The following is an 18,351-nucleotide window of genomic DNA, read 5'->3' as shown; positions in this document are numbered from 1 at the left end:
TTGTAGTGACCTTATAAGGTTTTCTGTAGTAAGCCAATGAGGAGCTCTAGTATCTTTGAAAGACAGGTTACCTGTTTTAGTCCCGTTTGCAGAGAGAAGTTTGAACATGGGGATCAATAATTTCTGCCCAATTTTAATTCATTTATTACAGTTGGTTCAGAATATTAACACAGGGGCTGACTTTATGTGTATATAGTATCATGTATATAAATATTGTTATATCTTTGTGTACCACCAATACATACTTGACAAAACAAACAAATAAATAAATAAAATAAATATATACTGGGAATGAGGTGGCTCAGCGGTTAAAACCTCTGAACTTGTCAGCTGGGTATGAGATCTGAGTGCCCTGTGAGCGGGTGAGCTCATTACTTCTACCATCTCCTGCCCACCTAGCAGTTCTAAAGTATGCAAAATGTGAATAAATAGGTAACATTTCAATGGGAAGATAACAGTGTTCTGTGCACATCAGTGTATAGTCATGCTGGCCAAATGACCACAGAAGTGTCTTCGGACAATGCTGACTCTCTTGGCCTTGGTAGTGCTGTGGGTAGAGTGCAGTACTGCAAACTGCTTCTGCTGACTGCTGGCTGTAATTCACCAGTTCAAATCTCACCAGGCTCAAGGTTGACTCAGCTTTCCAATCTTCCCAGGTGGGTAAAATAAGGATGCAGATTGTTGGGGGTTATATGCTGACTCTGTAAACTGCTTAGAGAGAGCTGTAAAGTACTGTGAAGCAGTATATAAATCTAAGTGCTAGCCACCCTGAATACCGAGGTATGGGCGGCATAGAAGTCTGATTAAATAAATGAATGAAAGAAAGAATGAGCACCGACCCCTAGAATTGTACATAGCAACAGCATTTAAACTTACAGTATAAACCACTTCTTAGTGCTTTACAGCCTTCTCGGTTTATAGTGTCAACATATTGGCTGCAACCATCTGGGTCCTCATCTTACTGACCTTGGAAGGATGCAAGGCTGAGTCTTCCTTGAGTCTGGTGAGAATTGAACTGCCAAATTGCTAGCAGACAGCAGAAATAGCCTGCAGTACTGCATTCTAATTACATGACTGGAAAAGGAAAACCTTTATGTGTGTGCACATTTCCAAGATTCATAATTTCCCTGATTCTCCATTGCCTCTGGAAGGAGAGTCCAACATGGGTTATTAACCAATCCTATTGGTAGAGACTGAGTTAATTTAAATAATTAACAGTCACCGCCCCCTTAGCAGCCCCCATGAGCTCAGTTTTAAAAACTCAGTCCCTGAGTAGAGACTGTTAAGTTTTCACTGAGTAGTAGAAAGTTGAATATTAAATGCAATTTACCTTTGTAATGTTTTCTTTTTCTTGTCTTTTCTGTAGGTGAAGGAAGATCGTCAGGAAGGGGTCTCTGCCCTCCGCGGGCACCGCCCCCACCGATTTCTTCTCGGGGGACCCTTTCCTCAGAGGGTACTGCCCCGATCGAGGAGCAACACAGCCTGGGGTCCCTGGCCTCCGAGGCCAAACCCGGCTGCGAGCTGAAGGTGGGGGGATCTGCCCCCCCCCCACTGGGAAGCTCGAGGAACGGAGTTCCTGAAGAGAAATGATGGTTTAGCTGCTTGCCAGCGCCTCTCAGCTGTTCGGCGGCCAAAGTGATTGCTGCTGCCGTGGCCGATTTGAGGCTTTTTTGAGCTCCAGCGGAGAGCGAAGAGAGGCTGACCACGGCATTGCCTGACCTCTCCGAGGAGTCTGTCTGCTTCGTAGAACGGAGGGCACAAGCGCTACAGAGGATTACCTCAGCGCGCCGCCATTTTGGGACGTTTATTTCCCACACTCACCATGATTGGCAAGGCGGGAAAGTTCCTCTCCGCCTAGTTGATAGGCGCGAAGAACAGTTGGGCTATTCTGCGCATGTGCAAGCCTTTGGAGGTCCCGGTCGCCATTTTCACCTAGTGATAGCGAGTGCTTTGTTTTCTGTAAGTTCCGGTGCCGGCAGACCTTACTTGTGAGTACTATGGAGGATCATATCCCTGAGAAGGTGACCTCTCCTCCTAATGCCCCTAAGGACAAAGTCAAGTCCAAACCTAGGGATAAAGCCAAGGCCTCCCAGTCTCTTCATCCTCCCTGAAGGAGGCATTCCGGTGATGCCTGCGATGCCTTGTCATTTGTCCTTGGCCAGAGACTCCCCAATGTCTCAATCTGTCATGAGGCCTGTAGAGACATATTTGGAAAGAGACTGGTCTCCAGACAGGCAGTTTGTAACCATGGCTCAGGTTCTGCCTTCTCCTGGCCATAGTGAGACCAGGCCAGGCTCTGCAAGTCATTCTTTAAGGAGCACGCAGGGCCCCTCAGCTACCTTTATGCCCACAGCAGCTGGGTTGCGAGCACAGCCTGAAACCTGGCACCAGATGTCTCCTGCCTTACAAGAAATGATCACAAACACTTATTCTCAGGGGATGGCGGCGGGAGTGAATCAAGTTAGCCAACATCCTCGCCCAGTTCCATCCAAAAATCTCTAGTCTGCACCGCCCCCCTCGGGTTTGGGGTCTTGTGCTGATGAAGCGTCCCCTTTAGATGACATTGAGAAGGACTATGAACTTTCAGATGATGAAACACCTCCTGAACAGCCTGTAGCGGCTGGTTTGTTCAAAACATCGATTTTTAGGATTTTGCCTCACAAAGCCAAACAAGCGGTAGACTTGCCCTGGCCCTGCAAAGCCAACAGAAACTACTGATGGGGCAAAACCGTCTACTGTCTTATTTAAAGAGCCTCAACCCGAGTCAGACCACATACCTTCCTCAGAGATTTTCCGAGAGAGCGTTAAACGTCCCTGGCAGCACCCAGCAGCGGCACAAGGCCCCTCTGCAGTGGAGAGGAAATTTTACACCTTTGATAAGGAGGTGGAGAAGTTGCTGGAATTTCCTCCGATTGATCAGCCAGTGATGCAGTTGATTTTTTGGTGCCTTCGGAGACAGGCGACAGCCTAAAGCCGGAAGACAGGAAAGCAGAGGTTCTCCAATGCACTTGCAAGGAGAGTCCAAGATGGGTTATTCTACAGTCTGATTGGTTGGGACTGAGTTTAATTAAAATATTAGTCAGGCACCGCCCCCCTTAGCCCTCCAGTCTAAAAAACTCAGTCGCAGTAATGGGACTAAGAGTTGTTTTCTCCTGTTAAACTTAGGTTTAATAGGGCATCTTTCTATATTTTAATAAAATTTCTAATGTTGTTCTTTTACTGTTCTAATGTTTTTTTCTTTTTCTTTCCTCTCTTTCAGGCACAACAGGGGGCGGCTTCATCCTTTGCAGCCTGGGTTAATACCCTCCGTGGGTTTAACCCCCTGAGCTGCAGCTCCTCTGGTTGGTGGTCCACACAGCTGGAAGCCCGTTGGTGGACCTCAGAGGAGCGCCCAGGTTGCTCACCTCCGTGGTAGCGCCCGGTGGTCAGCTGACGCCATGGGGGGTCTGCCCTCCATGACGGATATGCCGCAAAGAAGAGCGGGAAGCCTCAAGAAGCCCCCGGAGTGCCAGAGGCTTACATAAGGGGTCCCTCAGGACGATCAGGATCGCCGGCACTGGGTGCCGCCATCTTGGGGGGGGCAGAAGGGCGGGAACGGAGGAAGAGTTCCCGCCCGTTTCAGCGGCCATGTTGCCTCCACGCCGGGACCGCAGCTACTCGGCAGTAGCGTTGGCGGTCGTCATGGCAACCCCAAGCCATGCTTTCGGCAGCAGGCAGGGGAGGGGGAGGAGTCCCCGCCCGTCTCCTGGATAGGCGGCCGGGCCGTCCTTTAAGCTGGGGCCACAGCTACTGGGCGGTAGCATAGGCGGTTCCCATGGCAACCATAGGCCATGCTTTGGGCGCAGCCAATCGGCTTGCTGGGGACATCGGGATTTGCCTGTGACGTTCTCCACCACAAGCCCTGCTCTGCCCTGGTGACACGCAGGCGCAGCAGGGGCCTAAGGTCTAAAAAAACCGTTAATTTGTACTTCGCCATTCCCTGGAGTACAAGGTCGAGCGGTTCTTGCTGGCTCCTGTACCCTCCTTTGTCTCAGTCCGTGTGTTTATAAGGGGAGACTTATGGCAGAAACACCAGCCCACGCAGGGGAGGAGGCCACCGCCATTACTAAGCCCAGTACCCCAAAGGAGAAGAGTCAGAGGACAAAATCCTCTCAGGGTACTTCTCTCAGGGAGGCTGAGAAACGGATAAAAGCCCTTGAGAAGCAGTTGGAGGCCACACAGAAGCAAGCCTCGTTTTCAGCTAGGGCTTTTGGCCCCACGCCTCCGCCAGCCTCCCCCATGATCGCTCCAGGGGTAGCAGGCTCGGCTTCAGAAAGGGACTGGTCTCCTGAACGCCCTTCACAACCTACTCCCCCAGAGGGGTTCAACTGGGGGAGACAACCTTCTATTTGGCCTGGCATTTTTACACCTCAGGCTTATGTTCCTCCTCAATATGGCCCAGCACAGTCATCCACCTTCACGCCAACGGCAGCGGGACTGCGTAGCTCCCAGGATACCTGGCAGAGCATGCCCCAGGCCCTTCAGGACTTGATCGCCAATGCATACTCCCAGGGAGTTGAGACTGGGGCACAGCAACAACAGGCACCGGTAGGGCAACCCACACTGAGATTCAGGGACCCCTGGACTACTCTGGCCTCACACTCCCTGACCGGGACTATGGAGGAGGAAGGCTCTTCCAGGGGGGATTACAGTGATCGGGAGGATGACCTGTCGGGGGATGAACAACCTGTCTTCACAGGTCTCTTTAAGACCTCACTGTTCAAGGTCTTGCTCAACAAGGCCAAACTGACTATCGAACAGGCAGGAGAGGGCGGACAACCTGTTGCATCAGCTTCGGCCCAGGCTACGGGGGGGTCTGTTTGTCCTTCCGAAACAAGAGACAGTGCACATCCCTTCCTCGCACCTGTTTTTGGAAACTATCCAGCGCCCTTGGGAGAACCCGGCGGCAGCACAGGGCCCATCCAACCTAGACCGTAAGTTCTACGCCTTCGACCAACAAATGGAAGACCTGTTGGCCTTTCCGCCGGTAGACAAACCTGTTACCAGTCTATTCTCCAATGCACTTGCAAGGAGAGTCCAACATGGGTAATTCTACAGTCTGATTGGTAGGGACTGAGTTTAATTTAAATATTAGCCAGGCACCGCCCCCTTAGCCCTCCAGTCTAAAAAACTCAGTCGCAGTAATGGGACTCAGAGTTTTTTGTTCTGGTGTTCAACTAAGGTTTAAGTTGAATGTTTAGAGTTTAAGATTAAAATCAAAGGTTACATATATACGTTTAGGAAGGTTGTGTTTACCTTGTGTTAATGGTTTTTCTCTCCTTTTCTTTTCTTTACAGGCACAAGATGGGGCAGCTCCATTGGGGCAGCATAGGGTTCCTACCCTCCGTGGGGCGATCCCTTTAGGCTGCGGCTCCTCTACTCCTTGGTACAATTCAGGAGTAAGTTGGGATGGAGCCCCCGGGTTGCCTGCCTCCGCGGTAGCGCCCGGTGCCAGTGTAAAGCGGCTGACGCCATGGGGGGCCTGCTCCCTGTGGCGAAAACGCCGCGAGAAGATTAATGAGCTAGAAGCGCCCCTCCGATCCTCCTCTGGCCGCCTGGTGAGCTGAAGGCTTCTGAGGCGTCTCCTCAGGCTGAGGAAAATCGCTGGGCTGTGGCGGCGGCCATTTTTAGAGGAGAGTTCGGGTGGGACAGGCAAGGAGCTTCCCGCCCATTTCCATGACAACTGTTCTTGGTGCCGAGAGCCGCAGGCGCGCTTAGTGTGTTTGGACGGTTGCCGGGGCAACCGGGCTGCAGCCTGCTGGAGAGGCCGGGTAATAGCGTGACGTCACGCTCAAACGGCTCGGAAACTTGTCAAATCTGCCTGGGGACACGCAGGCTCTGTGGGTGTCAGGGAGATAGTCTGTTATTCTTAGAGTTTCTCCTGGCGTGCCTTGCTGAGCGGTTTGTGATCTCAGGAGAAATCGTGAGTGTTTAAGTACAAAAATAGAATGGCAGAGACACCAGTTCCTTCGGCAGAGGAGGCTATGGTCTCAACTAAACCCGGCACCCCCAAGGATAAGGGCCAGAGGGCAAAGACTTCTCAAGGGGCCTCTCTGAGGGAGGCAGAAAAGAGAATTCGAGCCCTTGAGAAACAGTTGGAGGCGTCCCAGAAGCAGGCCTCCTTGTCAGCAGGGTCATTTGGGCCAACTCCCTTGCCAGCCTCCCCCGTGATTACACCAGGGGTTGTAGGCTTGGCCTCAGAGAGGGACTGGTCCCCTGAGCGCCCTGAGCGCCCTACCCAGAGGGCTCCGGGCCCTGCGCAGGATGCCTACATCTACGCAAGACAGCCATCCGTATGGCCTGCAGTTTATCCACTTTCTCAGGTGTCTACACAGGCATCCGGTGGCCCAGCGCAGTCAGCCACGTTTACTCCGACAGCAGCGGGGCTGCGCAGCCCTCAAAACGCTTGGCAGAGCATTCCTCCGGCCCTTCAGGACTTGATTACTCAGGCATACTCCCAGGGCCTGGCTGTAGGGGCGCACCAACAACAACCAGCGGGGCCACCACCGTTGAGGCTCCGAGATCCGTGGATAGCCCCAGCCACGCAGTCATTGGCTGATTCTATGGAGGAGGAGGATTCCGCCAGGGAGGCCTTCAGTGACCAGGATGATGACCTGTCAGGCGATGAACAACCGCCGGAGCAACCCTCCTTCACTGGTCTGTTCAAGTCTTCCCTTTACAAGGTCTTGTTAAACAAGGCTAAATTGACTATCGATCAAGCTGGTGAGGGGAGACAGACAGAGCCCACTGCTGACGCCCCTGTCACGGGGGGTCTCTTTGTTTTCCCCAAGCAAGAAACTGTGGGCATACCTTCTTCACAGATGTTCCTCGAGACCATCCAACGTCCTTGGGAGAACCCGGCAGCGGCTCAGGGTCCATCTGTCCTGGACCGTAAATTTTATTCATTTGATTAGGCCATGGAGGACCTGTTAAATTTTCCAACGGTGGACAAGCCCATCACAAGCCTTGTTTCTAATGCCCTGGTGCCTTCTGAGTCCCAGGAGGGACTGAAGGCCGAAGATAAACGGGCAGAGAACGTGGTCAGAAAGACTCACCAGATGGCAAAGTGGGCTATTCGAGCTGCCTCTGCGGCCTCGTTTTTTTTAAAAAAAAATATTTTTTATTATTTTCAAAAGAAAACAAACAAAGACATACAACATTGAACATTTAAGGAGCTACCTTTGCTCCGCTTATCATAGAAGTCTAACTAATACAAAATATAAAAAACTCTAACTATTATCAGATCTAAGCAGAAAAACCACACTTGAAGATTACATTATCGTTAAGTTTAGTTATAAATTTTTAAAATTAAAATTGTTAATTAAGTTTCTTTATATGTTTTTTTTAAAAGAAAAATCATGAAAAATAATATACATATATATATACAGTGGTACCTCAAGATACGAACCCCTCGTCTTACGAACAACCCGAGATACGAACCCGGGGTTCAGAAAAATTTTGCCTCTTCTTACGAACTTTTTTCGTCTTACGAACGCCAAACCCGAACTTCCGGGTTTGGCGTTCGGGAGGCTGCTGGGAAGCCCCCCGGCTGTTTTAAAAGGTGACAGCCAGGCGGCGGGGCTTCCGAGTCTCCCGTTCTCTTCTCTCACCCTCCCCCCCCTTCGCCGTGCCTGAGCGCTGTGAATTAAAGTTGCCTGCAAGGATCCCGAGTCTCCCGTTGTCTTCTCTCATCCCCCCACCCATTTGCCGTGTCTGAGCTGTATGAATTAAAGTTGTAGGGAAGGATCTCGAGTCTCCCGTTGTCTTCTCTCATCCCCCCACCCATTTGCCGTGTCTGAGCTGTGTGAATTAAAGTTGCCTGCAAGGATCCCGGGTCTCCCGTTGTCTTCTCTCATCCCCCCACCCATTTGCCGTGTCTGAGCTGTATGAATTAAAGTTGTAGGGAAGGATCCCGAGTCTCCCGTTGTCTTCTCTCATCCCCCCACCCATTTGCCGTGTCTGAGCTGTGTGAATTAAAGTTGTAGGGAAGGATCCCGGGTCTCCCGTTGTCTTCTCTCATCCCCCCACCCATGTGCCGTGTCTGAGCTGTGTGAATTAAAGTTGTAGGGAAGGATCCCGGGTCTCCTGTTGTCTTCTCTCATCCCCCCACCCATTTGCCGTGTCTGAGCTGTGGGAATTAAAGTTGTAGGGAAGGATCCCGGGTCTCCCGTTGTCTTCTCTCATCCCCCCACCCATTTGCCGTGTCTGAGCTGTGTGAATTAAAGTTGTAGGGAAGGATCCCGGGTCTCCCGTTGTCTTCTCTCATCCCCCCACCCATGTGCCGTGTCTGAGCTGTGTGAATTAAAGTTGCCTGCAAGGATCCCGGGTCTCCCGTCGTCTTCTCTCATCCCCCCACCCATGTGCCGTGTCTGAGCTGTATGAATTAAAGTTGTAGGGAAGGATCCCGGGTCTCCTGTTGTCTTCTCTCATCCCCCCACCCATGTGCCGTGTCTGAGCTGTATGAATTAAAGTTGTAGGGAAGGATCCCGGGTCTCCCGTTGTCTTCTCTCATCCCCCCACCCATGTGCCGTGTCTGAGCTGTATGAATTAAAGTTGCCTGCAAGGATCCCGGGTCTCCCGTTGTCTTCTCTCATCCCCCCACCCATGTGCCGTGTCTGAGCTGTATGAATTAAAGTTGCCTGCAAGGATCCCGGGTCTCCTGTTGTCTTCTCTCATCCCCCCACCCATGTGCCGTGTCTGAGCTGTATGAATTAAAGTTGTAGGGAAGGATCCCGGGTCTCCCGTTGTCTTCTCTCATCCCCCCACCCATGTGCCGTGTCTGAGCTGTATGAATTAAAGTTGTAGGGAAGGATCCCGAGTCTCCCGTTGTCTTCTCTCATCCCCCCACCCATGTGCCGTGTCTGAGCTGTATGAATTAAAGTTGTAGGGAAGGATCCCGAGTCTCCCGTTGTCTTCTCTCATCCCCCCCCCCATTTGCCGTGCCTGAGCTGTGTGAATTAAAGTTGCCTGCAAGGATCCCGGGTCTCCCGTTGTCTTCTCTCATCCCCCCACCCATGTGCCGTGTCTGAGCTGTATGAATTAAAGTTGCCTGCAAGGATCCCGGGTCTCCCGTTGTCTTCTCTCATCCCCCCACCCATGTGCCGTGTCTGAGCTGTATGAATTAAAGTTGTAGGGAAGGATCCCGGGTCTCCTGTTGTCTTCTCTCATCCCCCCACCCATTTGCCGTGTCTGAGCTGTATGAATTAAAGTTGTAGGGAAGGATCCCGAGTCTCCCGTTGTCTTGTCTCATCCCCCCACCCATTTGCCGTGCCTGAGCTGTGTGAATTAAAGTTGCCTGCAAGGATCCCGGGTCTCCCGTTGTCTTCTCTCATCCCCCCACCCATTTGCCGTGTCTGAGCTGTATGAATTAAAGTTGCCTGCAAGGATCCCGGGTCTCCCGTTGTCTTCTCTCATCCCCCCACCCATGTGCCGTGTCTGAGCTGTGTGAATTAAAGTTGCCTGCAAGGATCCCGGGTCTCCCGTTGTCTTCTCTCATCCCCCCACCCATGTGCCGTGCCTGAGCTGTGTGAATTAAAGTTGCCTGCAAGGATCCCGGGTCTCCCGTTGTCTTCTCTCATCCCCCCACCCATTTGCCGTGTCTGAGCTGTATGAATTAAAGTTGTAGGGAAGGATCCCGAGTCTCCCGTTGTCTTCTCTCATCCCCCCCCCCCCATTTGCCGTGCCTGAGCTGTGTGAATTAAAGTTGCCTGCAAGGATCCCGGGTCTCCCGTTGTCTTCTCTCATCCCCCCACCCATTTGCCGTGTCTGAGCTGTATGAATTAAAGTTGTAGGGAAGGATCCCGAGTCTCCCGTTGTCTTCTCTCATCCCCCCCCCCCATTTGCCGTGCCTGAGCTGTGTGAATTAAAGTTGCCTGCAAGGATCCCGGGTCTCCCGTTGTCTTCTCTCATCCCCCCACCCATTTGCCGTGTCTGAGCTGTATGAATTAAAGTTGCCTGCAAGGATCCCGGGTCTCCCGTTGTCTTCTCTCATCCCCCCACCCATGTGCCGTGCCTGAGCTGTATGAATTAAAGTTGTAGGGAAGGATCCCGGGTCTCCTGTTGTCTTCTCTCATCCCCCCACCCCTTTGCAGTCCCTGAGCTGTGTGAATTAAAAGTTGTAGGGAAGGATCCCGGGTCTCCCGTTGTCTTCTCTCATCCCCCCACCCATTTGCCGTGCCTGAGCTGTGTGAATTAAAGTTGTAGGGAAGGATCCCGGGTCTCCTGTTGTCTTCTCTCAACCTCCCACCCCTTTGCAGTCCCTACCTTTGTGGCCAAAGCTCTGGGGAGGGAGGCAACACTGTACAGTACTTTACTACTGTATCTATCTATCTATCCACCCACCCACCCTTCCATCCATCCATCCATCCATCCATCCATCTATCATCTATCTATCTATCTACAGTATCTATCTATCTATCTATCTATCTATCTATCTATCTATCTATCTATCTATCCATATCTATCTATCATCTATCCATCTATCATCTATCTATCCATCCATCCATCCATCCATCCATCCATCTATCTGTATCTATCTATCTATCATCTATCCATCTATCATCTATCTATCTATCATCTATCTATCCATCCATCCATCCATCCATCCATCTATCTATCATCTATCTATCTACAGTATCTATCTATCTATCTATCTATCTATCTATCTATCTATCTATCTATCTATCCATATCTATCATCTATCCATCTATCATCTATCTATCATCTATCCATCCATCCATCCATCCATCTATCTATCCATCCATCCATTATCCATCTATCCAACCTTTGCTGTCATAGAAACATGAAGCAAGGTTGGGGGGGGGATAAAAATTGCAAGTTGGCTCTCCTGTAAACATAATGGGAGGTTGAAGGGGGAATAAGAAGTGTAAGATTGCTGTCCTAGGAATGTAAGAATGTGTGCATGTGGAGGAAGTGATGTGAGTGAAATGGGGAGAGGGGCAACTAGAGAGGGAAGTGGCAGTGGAGTTTCTCCTGTGTGGTGGGTCCAGGGTGTATGGGAGGAGCATGCTCCTCCTGGTCATCTCAGAGTCCCTTTTTGTTTCAAGCCTTAAAGTTTTGGATTTTTTAAAATTCACCTCACCTTCTTCACTTGGCAGCGACTGTCCTCCTCCTCTTCCTCCTCCTCCTCCCCCCACCCAAATTTGGAGCTTTTATTTCTTCTCTAATGTGGAAGCGAGAGGGGTAGTGGTGGCAGGGGGAGGAAGAAGTGGCGAGTGGGGAAAGTGGCAGGAGAGATAAGAATGAAAAAATACATCAGTACAGTGTACTGTACACTACATTAACAAAAACTTAATTTATTATCTTTTAAGTAAGTAAATTTAGTTAAGTCAGACCTGACAACTAGGTGCTTGAGCTTGTTGGAGGACTAGGTGCTTGAGAGGTTGGATCATCCTCACTTTCATCAAGCCTACGTCTTTTTTCTTGAACTACAGCACTCTTAAGGGGTCCTTTAACAAAAAACCTATCGAGAGAAGTTTGCTTACTTCTCCCCCTCAAAATCTTTCTAAAGTGCGCAAGGCAGGTGTCATTGAAAAGGTCTGCTGCACGAACTGTTGCAATTTTTTCCGGATGCTTCATTTCAACGAAGCTGCGCAACTTCTCCCACATCGACAGCATTTCTTTAATGTCCCTTGTGGGTATTTCCTCCTCCTCCTCTGCTGTTTCTTCCTGCAAAGCTTTCAAAACCTCCGACTGCTGCTGCTGCTGTAGGTCCTTCAATTCCTCTGTTGTCAGCTCCTCACTATGCTCCTCTACGAGGTCCTCAATGTCATCTTCGTTAACCTCCAGGCCCATAGATTGTCCCAGGGACACAATTTCCTCAAGGATGATGGGTTCAGCCTCCTCCAACGTCTCGGATGTTCTGTTGGACACTGCTCCAGGCCACAGTTTCTTCCAGGCAGAGGTCAGGGTCCTCCTGGAAACCCCCTGCCAAGATAAATCAATGAGACTGATGCAGGTGGCAATGTTGTAATGGTCCTTCCAGAACTCTCGAAGGGTGAGGTTGGTGCTTTCCGTCACCTCGAAGCACCTTTTGAATAGGTGCTTCGTGTATATCTTCTTAAAATTTGCAATCACCTGCTGGTCCATGGGCTGGAGGAGAGGTGTGGTGTTTGGTGGCAAGAAAAGCACACGAACAAAATTGAATTCCTCCAAAATGTCCTCTATGAGGTTTGGTGGATGAGCAGGAGCATTGTCCAGCAGAAGGAGGGCCTTGAGTGGCAAATCATTGTCCTGCAGAAACTTCTTGACTGTGGGGCCAAACACCAGGTTGACCCACTGCACAAAAATAATCCTGGTGACCCAGGCCTTTGCGTTAGACCGCCACAAAACCGGAAGGGTTTCCTTGGTCAACCTGTGTGCCTTAAATGCTCGAGGGGTTTCAGAATGGTAGACGAGGAGAGGCTTCACCTTACAGTCCCCACTGGCATTGGCACACAAGGCAAGGGTCAGCCTATCCTTCATAGGCTTGTGCCCAGGCATCTTCCTCTCCTCTGCTGTGATGAAGGTCCTCCTTGGCATTTTTTTCCAGAAGAGGCCCGTCTCATCACAGTTGAAAATTTGCTGTGAGACATAGCCTTCTGCATCAATGAGTTCTGCAAATGTCACTACAAATTTTTCTGCAGCTTTAGCATCTGAACTCGCAGCCTCACCATGCCTCATCACAGAGTGTATGCCAGTCCTTATCTTAAATCTTTCAAACCAGCCCCGACTGGCCTTGAAAGACCCTTCATCTTCTGATGTCCCAGGCATATCTTTCACCAAATCTTCATATATGACTAGAGCCTTTTCTCTAATCATGGCCTCACTTACCGAATATCCTGCAAGCTGTTTATCTTGCAGCCATAACAGCAGGAGCTTCTCCATCTCATCATTCACATCACAGCGACGATGAGACCTTATTGTCACTCCCTTGGCTGGTTTTGAAGCCATCAGAACCTCCTTCTGCTTCAAAATGGTGCCAATTGTGCTTTTATTCCGGCCATATTCCCTCGCAAGGTCCACCACACGAGCGCCTTCCCCATATTTCTTGATTATTTCAAGCTTCATATCCATAGTCATTGGCTCCTTCTTCTGTTTACCCTCACCGCTTTTTGCAGGAACCTTTTTAGGAGACATGACTGAGATTGCGTTTGATGGGGTTTTTTACTGTTATTAAAACAGTTCTAACACAAACAAGAAACTCCAGAAAATGGTGGACAGAGATTTAGAAACGAAACTGACCAGCTCAAAGGTCATCAGAGATTTAGAAACGAAACTGACCAGCTCAAAGGTCATCAGAGATGGTCATTGGTGGCCTGGTTGCTAGGAAGAATTTTGGGTGGGGGGAGGAGGAGGTAGAAGAAGAGCAGGACAATCTGCTGAAACTTTAAGGCTTAAAAATAAAAGAGCAAATCAGAGGTGGGGAGGAGGAGCATGCCCAACCAATACACAGCCAGCCTGCCAGAGGGGAGAACCTCCCCCGTGGCTTGCCTCTCTCTCTGCCTCCCTCCCTCCCCCCTTTCCTTATGTTTCTCGGACAGCCTAATTGCAGTTAAGCCTCCTTTGGCGACAGTCCGGCTTTGCATTTTTGGCTGGGGGAGGGGCAGAATGGCCGGCTAATCTCCCTCCAAAGTGCTTCCCCCAGTAAGACAGGGACGGGGAAGGGAGGGGGAGGTAACCGGAGGTTCAAGACCCCTTCAGGAATAGCGCTGGCAACGTTCGTGTTTTACGCTGTGGGGGATAGATAGATACAGTACTGTAGATAGATAGATAGATAGATAGATAGATAGATAGATAGATAGATAGATAGATAGATAGATAGATAGATAGATAGATAGATAGATAGATAGATAGATATGGATGGAAGGAAGGAAGGATGGTAGGTAGATAGATAGATAGATAGATAGATAGATAGATAGATAGATAGATAGATAGATACAGTAGATAGATAGAAGGATGGATGGATGGATGGATAGATGATAGATAGATGAGAGATAGATACAGATGGATGGATGGATAGATGGATAGATACAGTACAGCCTCCCTCCCCAGCGCTTTGACAACGAAGGTAGGGACGGCGAAGGGGTGGGGGGGTGAGACAAGAGAACGGGAGACTCGGGATCCTTCCCTACAACTTTAATTCACACAGCTCAGGCACGGCAAATGGGTGGGGGGATGAGAGAAGACAACGGGAGACCCGGGATCCTTGCAGGCAACTTTAATTCATACAGCTCAGACACGGCACATGGGTGGGGGGATGAGAGAAGACAACGGGAGACCCGGGATCCTTCCCTACAACTTTAATTCACACAGCTCAGACACGGCACATGGGTGGGGGGATGAGAGAAGACAACGGGAGACCCGGGATCCTTGCAGGCAACTTTAATTCATACAGCTCAGGCACGGCAAATGGGTGGGGGGATGAGAGAAGACAACGGGAGACCCGGGATCCTTCCCTACAACTTTAATTCATACAGCTCAGACACGGCACATGGGTGGGGGGATGAGAGAAGACAACGGGAGACCCGGGATCCTTGCAGGCAACTTTAATTCATACAGCTCAGGCACGGCAAATGGGTGGGGGGATGAGAGAAGACAACGGGAGACCCGGGATCCTTCCCTACAACATTAATTCATACAGCTCAGACACGGCACATGGGTGGGGGGATGAGAGAAGACAACGGGAGACCCGGGATCCTTGCAGGCAACTTTAATTCATACAGCTCAGACACGGCACATGGGTGGGGGGATGAGAGAAGACAACGGGAGACCCGGGATCCTTCCCTACAACTTTAATTCACACAGCTCAGGCACGGCAAATGGGTGGGGGGATGAGAGAAGACAACGGGAGACCCGGGATCCTTGCAGGCAACTTTAATTCATACAGCTCAGACACGGCACATGGGTGGGGGGATGAGAGAAGACAACGGGAGACTCGGGATCCTTGCAGGCAACTTTAATTCATACAGCTCAGACACGGCACATGGGTGGGGGGATGAGAGAAGACAACGGGAGACTCGGGATCCTTGCAGGCAACTTTAATTCATACAGCTCAGACACGGCACATGGGTGGGGGGATGAGAGAAGACAACGGGAGACCCGGGATCCTTGCAGGCAACTTTAATTCATACAGCTCAGACACGGCACATGGGTGGGGGGATGGGAGAAGACAACGGGAGACCCGGGATCCTTGCAGGCAACTTTAATTCATACAGCTCAGACACGGCAAATGGGTGGGGGGATGAGAGAAGACAACGGGAGACCCGGGATCCTTGCAGGCAACTTTAATTCATACAGCTCAGGCACGGCAAATGGGAGGGGGGATGAGAGAAGACAACGGGAGACCCGGGATCCTTCCCTACAACTTTAATTCATACAGCTCAGACACGGCACATGGGTGGGGGGATGAGAGAAGACAACGGGAGACCCGGGATCCTTGCAGGCAACTTTAATTCATACAGCTCAGACACGGCACATGGGTGGGGGGATGAGAGAAAACAACGGGAGACCCGGGATCCTTGCAGGCAACTTTAATTCATACAGCTCAGACACGGCACATGGGTGGGGGGATGAGAGAAGACAACGGGAGACCCGGGATCCTTCCCTACAACTTTAATTCACACAGCTCAGGCACGGCAAATGGGTGGGGGGATGAGAGAAGACAACGGGAGACCCGGGATCCTTCCCTACAACTTTAATTCATACAGCTCAGACACGGCAAATGGGTGGGGGGATGAGAGAAGACAACGGGAGACCCGGGATCCTTGCAGGCAACTTTAATTCATACAGCTCAGGCACGGCAAATGGGTGGGGGGATGAGAGAAGACAACGGGAGACCCGGGATCCTTCCCTACAACTTTAATTCATACAGCTCAGACACGGCAAATGGGTGGGGGGATGAGAGAAGACAACGGGAGACCCGGGATCCTTGCAGGCAACTTTAATTCATACAGCTCAGGCACGGCAAATGGGTGGGGGGATGAGAGAAGACAACGGGAGACCCGGGATCCTTCCCTACAACTTTAATTCATACAGCTCAGACACGGCACATGGGTGGGGGGATGAGAGAAGACAACGGGAGACCCGGGATCCTTCCCTACAACTTTAATTCATACAGCTCAGACACGGCAAATGGGTGGGGGGATGAGAGAAGACAACGGGAGACCCGGGATCCTTGCAGGCAACTTTAATTCATACAGCTCAGGCATGGCAAATGGGTGGGGGGATGAGAGAAGACAACGGGAGACCCGGGATCCTTCCCTACAACTTTAATTCATACAGCTCAGACACGGCACATGGGTGGGGGGATGAGAGAAGACAACGGGAGACCCGGGATCCTTGCAGGCAACTTTAATTCATACAGCTCAGACACGGCACATGGGTGGGGGGATGAGAGAAGACAACGGGAGACCCGGGATCCTTCCCTACAACTTTAATTCACACAGCTCAGACACGGCAAATGGGTGGGGGGATGAGAGAAGACAACGGGAGACCCGGGATCCTTGCAGGCAACTTTAATTCATACAGCTCAGACACGGCACATGGGTGGGGGGATGAGAGAAGACAACGGGAGACCCGGGATCCTTCCCTACAACTTTAATTCACACAGCTCAGGCACGGCAAATGGGTGGGGGGATGAGAGAAGACAACGGGAGACCCGGGATCCTTGCAGGCAACTTTAATTCATACAGCTCAGACACGGCACATGGGTGGGGGGATGAGAGAAGACAACGGGAGACTCGGGATCCTTGCAGGCAACTTTAATTCATACAGCTCAGACACGGCACATGGGTGGGGGGATGAGAGAAGACAACGGGAGACCCGGGATCCTTGCAGGCAACTTTAATTCATACAGCTCAGACACGGCACATGGGTGGGGGGATGGGAGAAGACAACGGGAGACCCGGGATCCTTGCAGGCAACTTTAATTCATACAGCTCAGACACGGCACATGGGTGGGGGGATGGGAGAAGACAACGGGAGACCCGGGATCCTTGCAGGCAACTTTAATTCATACAGCTCAGACACGGCACATGGGTGGGGGGATGAGAGAAGACAACGGGAGACCCGGGATCCTTGCAGGCAACTTTAATTCATACAGCTCAGACACGGCACATGGGTGGGGGGATGAGAGAAGACAACGGGAGACCCGGGATCCTTGCAGGCAACTTTAATTCATACAGCTCAGACACGGCACATGGGTGGGGGGATGGGAGAAGACAACGGGAGACCCGGGATCCTTGCAGGCAACTTTAATTCATACAGCTCAGACACGGCACATGGGTGGGGGGATGGGAGAAGACAACGGGAGACCCGGGATCCTTGCAGGCAACTTTAATTCATACAGCTCAGACACGGCACATGGGTGGGGGGATGAGAGAAGACAACGGGAGACCCGGGATCCTTGCAGGCAACTTTAATTCATACAGCTCAGACACGGCACATGGGTGGGGGGATGGGAGAAGACAACGGGAGACCCGGGATCCTTGCAGGCAACTTTAATTCATACAGCTCAGACACGGCACATGGGTGGGGGGATGAGAGAAGACAACAGGAGACCCGGGATCCTTGCAGGCAACTTTAATTCATACAGCTCAGACACGGCACATGGGTGGGGGGATGAGAGAAGACAACGGGAGACCCGGGATCCTTGCAGGCAACTTTAATTCATACAGCTCAGACACGGCACATGGGTGGGGGGATGGGAGAAGACAACGGGAGACCCGGGATCCTTGCAGGCAACTTTAATTCATACAGCTCAGACACGGCACATGGGTGGGGGGATGAGAGAAGACAACAGGAGACCCGGGATCCTTCCCTACAACTTTAATTCATACAGCTCAGACACGGCAAATGGGTGGGGGGATGAGAGAAGACAACGGGAGACCCGGGATCCTTGCAGGCAACTTTAATTCACACAGCTCAGGCACGGCAAATGGGTGGGGGGATGAGAGAAGACAACGGGAGACCCGGGATCCTTCCCTACAACTTTAATTCACACAGCTCAGGCACGGCAAATGGGTGGGGGTGGGGTGAGAGAAGAGAACTGGAGACTCGGGATCCTTGCCGGCAACTTTAATTCACAGCGCTCAGGCACAGCGAAGGGGCGGGGGGGGTGAGACAAGAGAACGGGAGACTCGGGATCCTTGGCAACGAAGGCAGGGACGGCGAAGGGGCAGGGGGGGAGAAGAGAACGGGAGACTCGGGACTCCTTTGGCGATGGCAGACCGGCTTGCGGGTTTCTAATTTCTGGGCTTGCACGCATTAATCGCTTTTCCATTGATTTCTATGGGAAACATTGTTTCATGTTAC

General features: G+C 51.2%; 1 protein-coding gene across 1 annotated transcript in view; it reads left to right on the top strand.

Moving 5' to 3' along the window:
* MAPK12 (mitogen-activated protein kinase 12) overlaps window positions 1-18,351 on the top strand; it is a 64,004-nt gene that overhangs the window by 28,603 nt on the left and 17,050 nt on the right. The gene's annotated exons all lie outside the window — the stretch shown is intronic.

The sequence above is a fragment of the Erythrolamprus reginae genome, chromosome 6 (assembly GCF_031021105.1).
Source record: "Erythrolamprus reginae isolate rEryReg1 chromosome 6, rEryReg1.hap1, whole genome shotgun sequence".
In the NCBI taxonomy this organism is placed as follows: Eukaryota; Metazoa; Chordata; class Lepidosauria; order Squamata; family Dipsadidae; genus Erythrolamprus; species Erythrolamprus reginae.
This window is presented reverse-complemented; position numbering and strand designations above follow the sequence as displayed.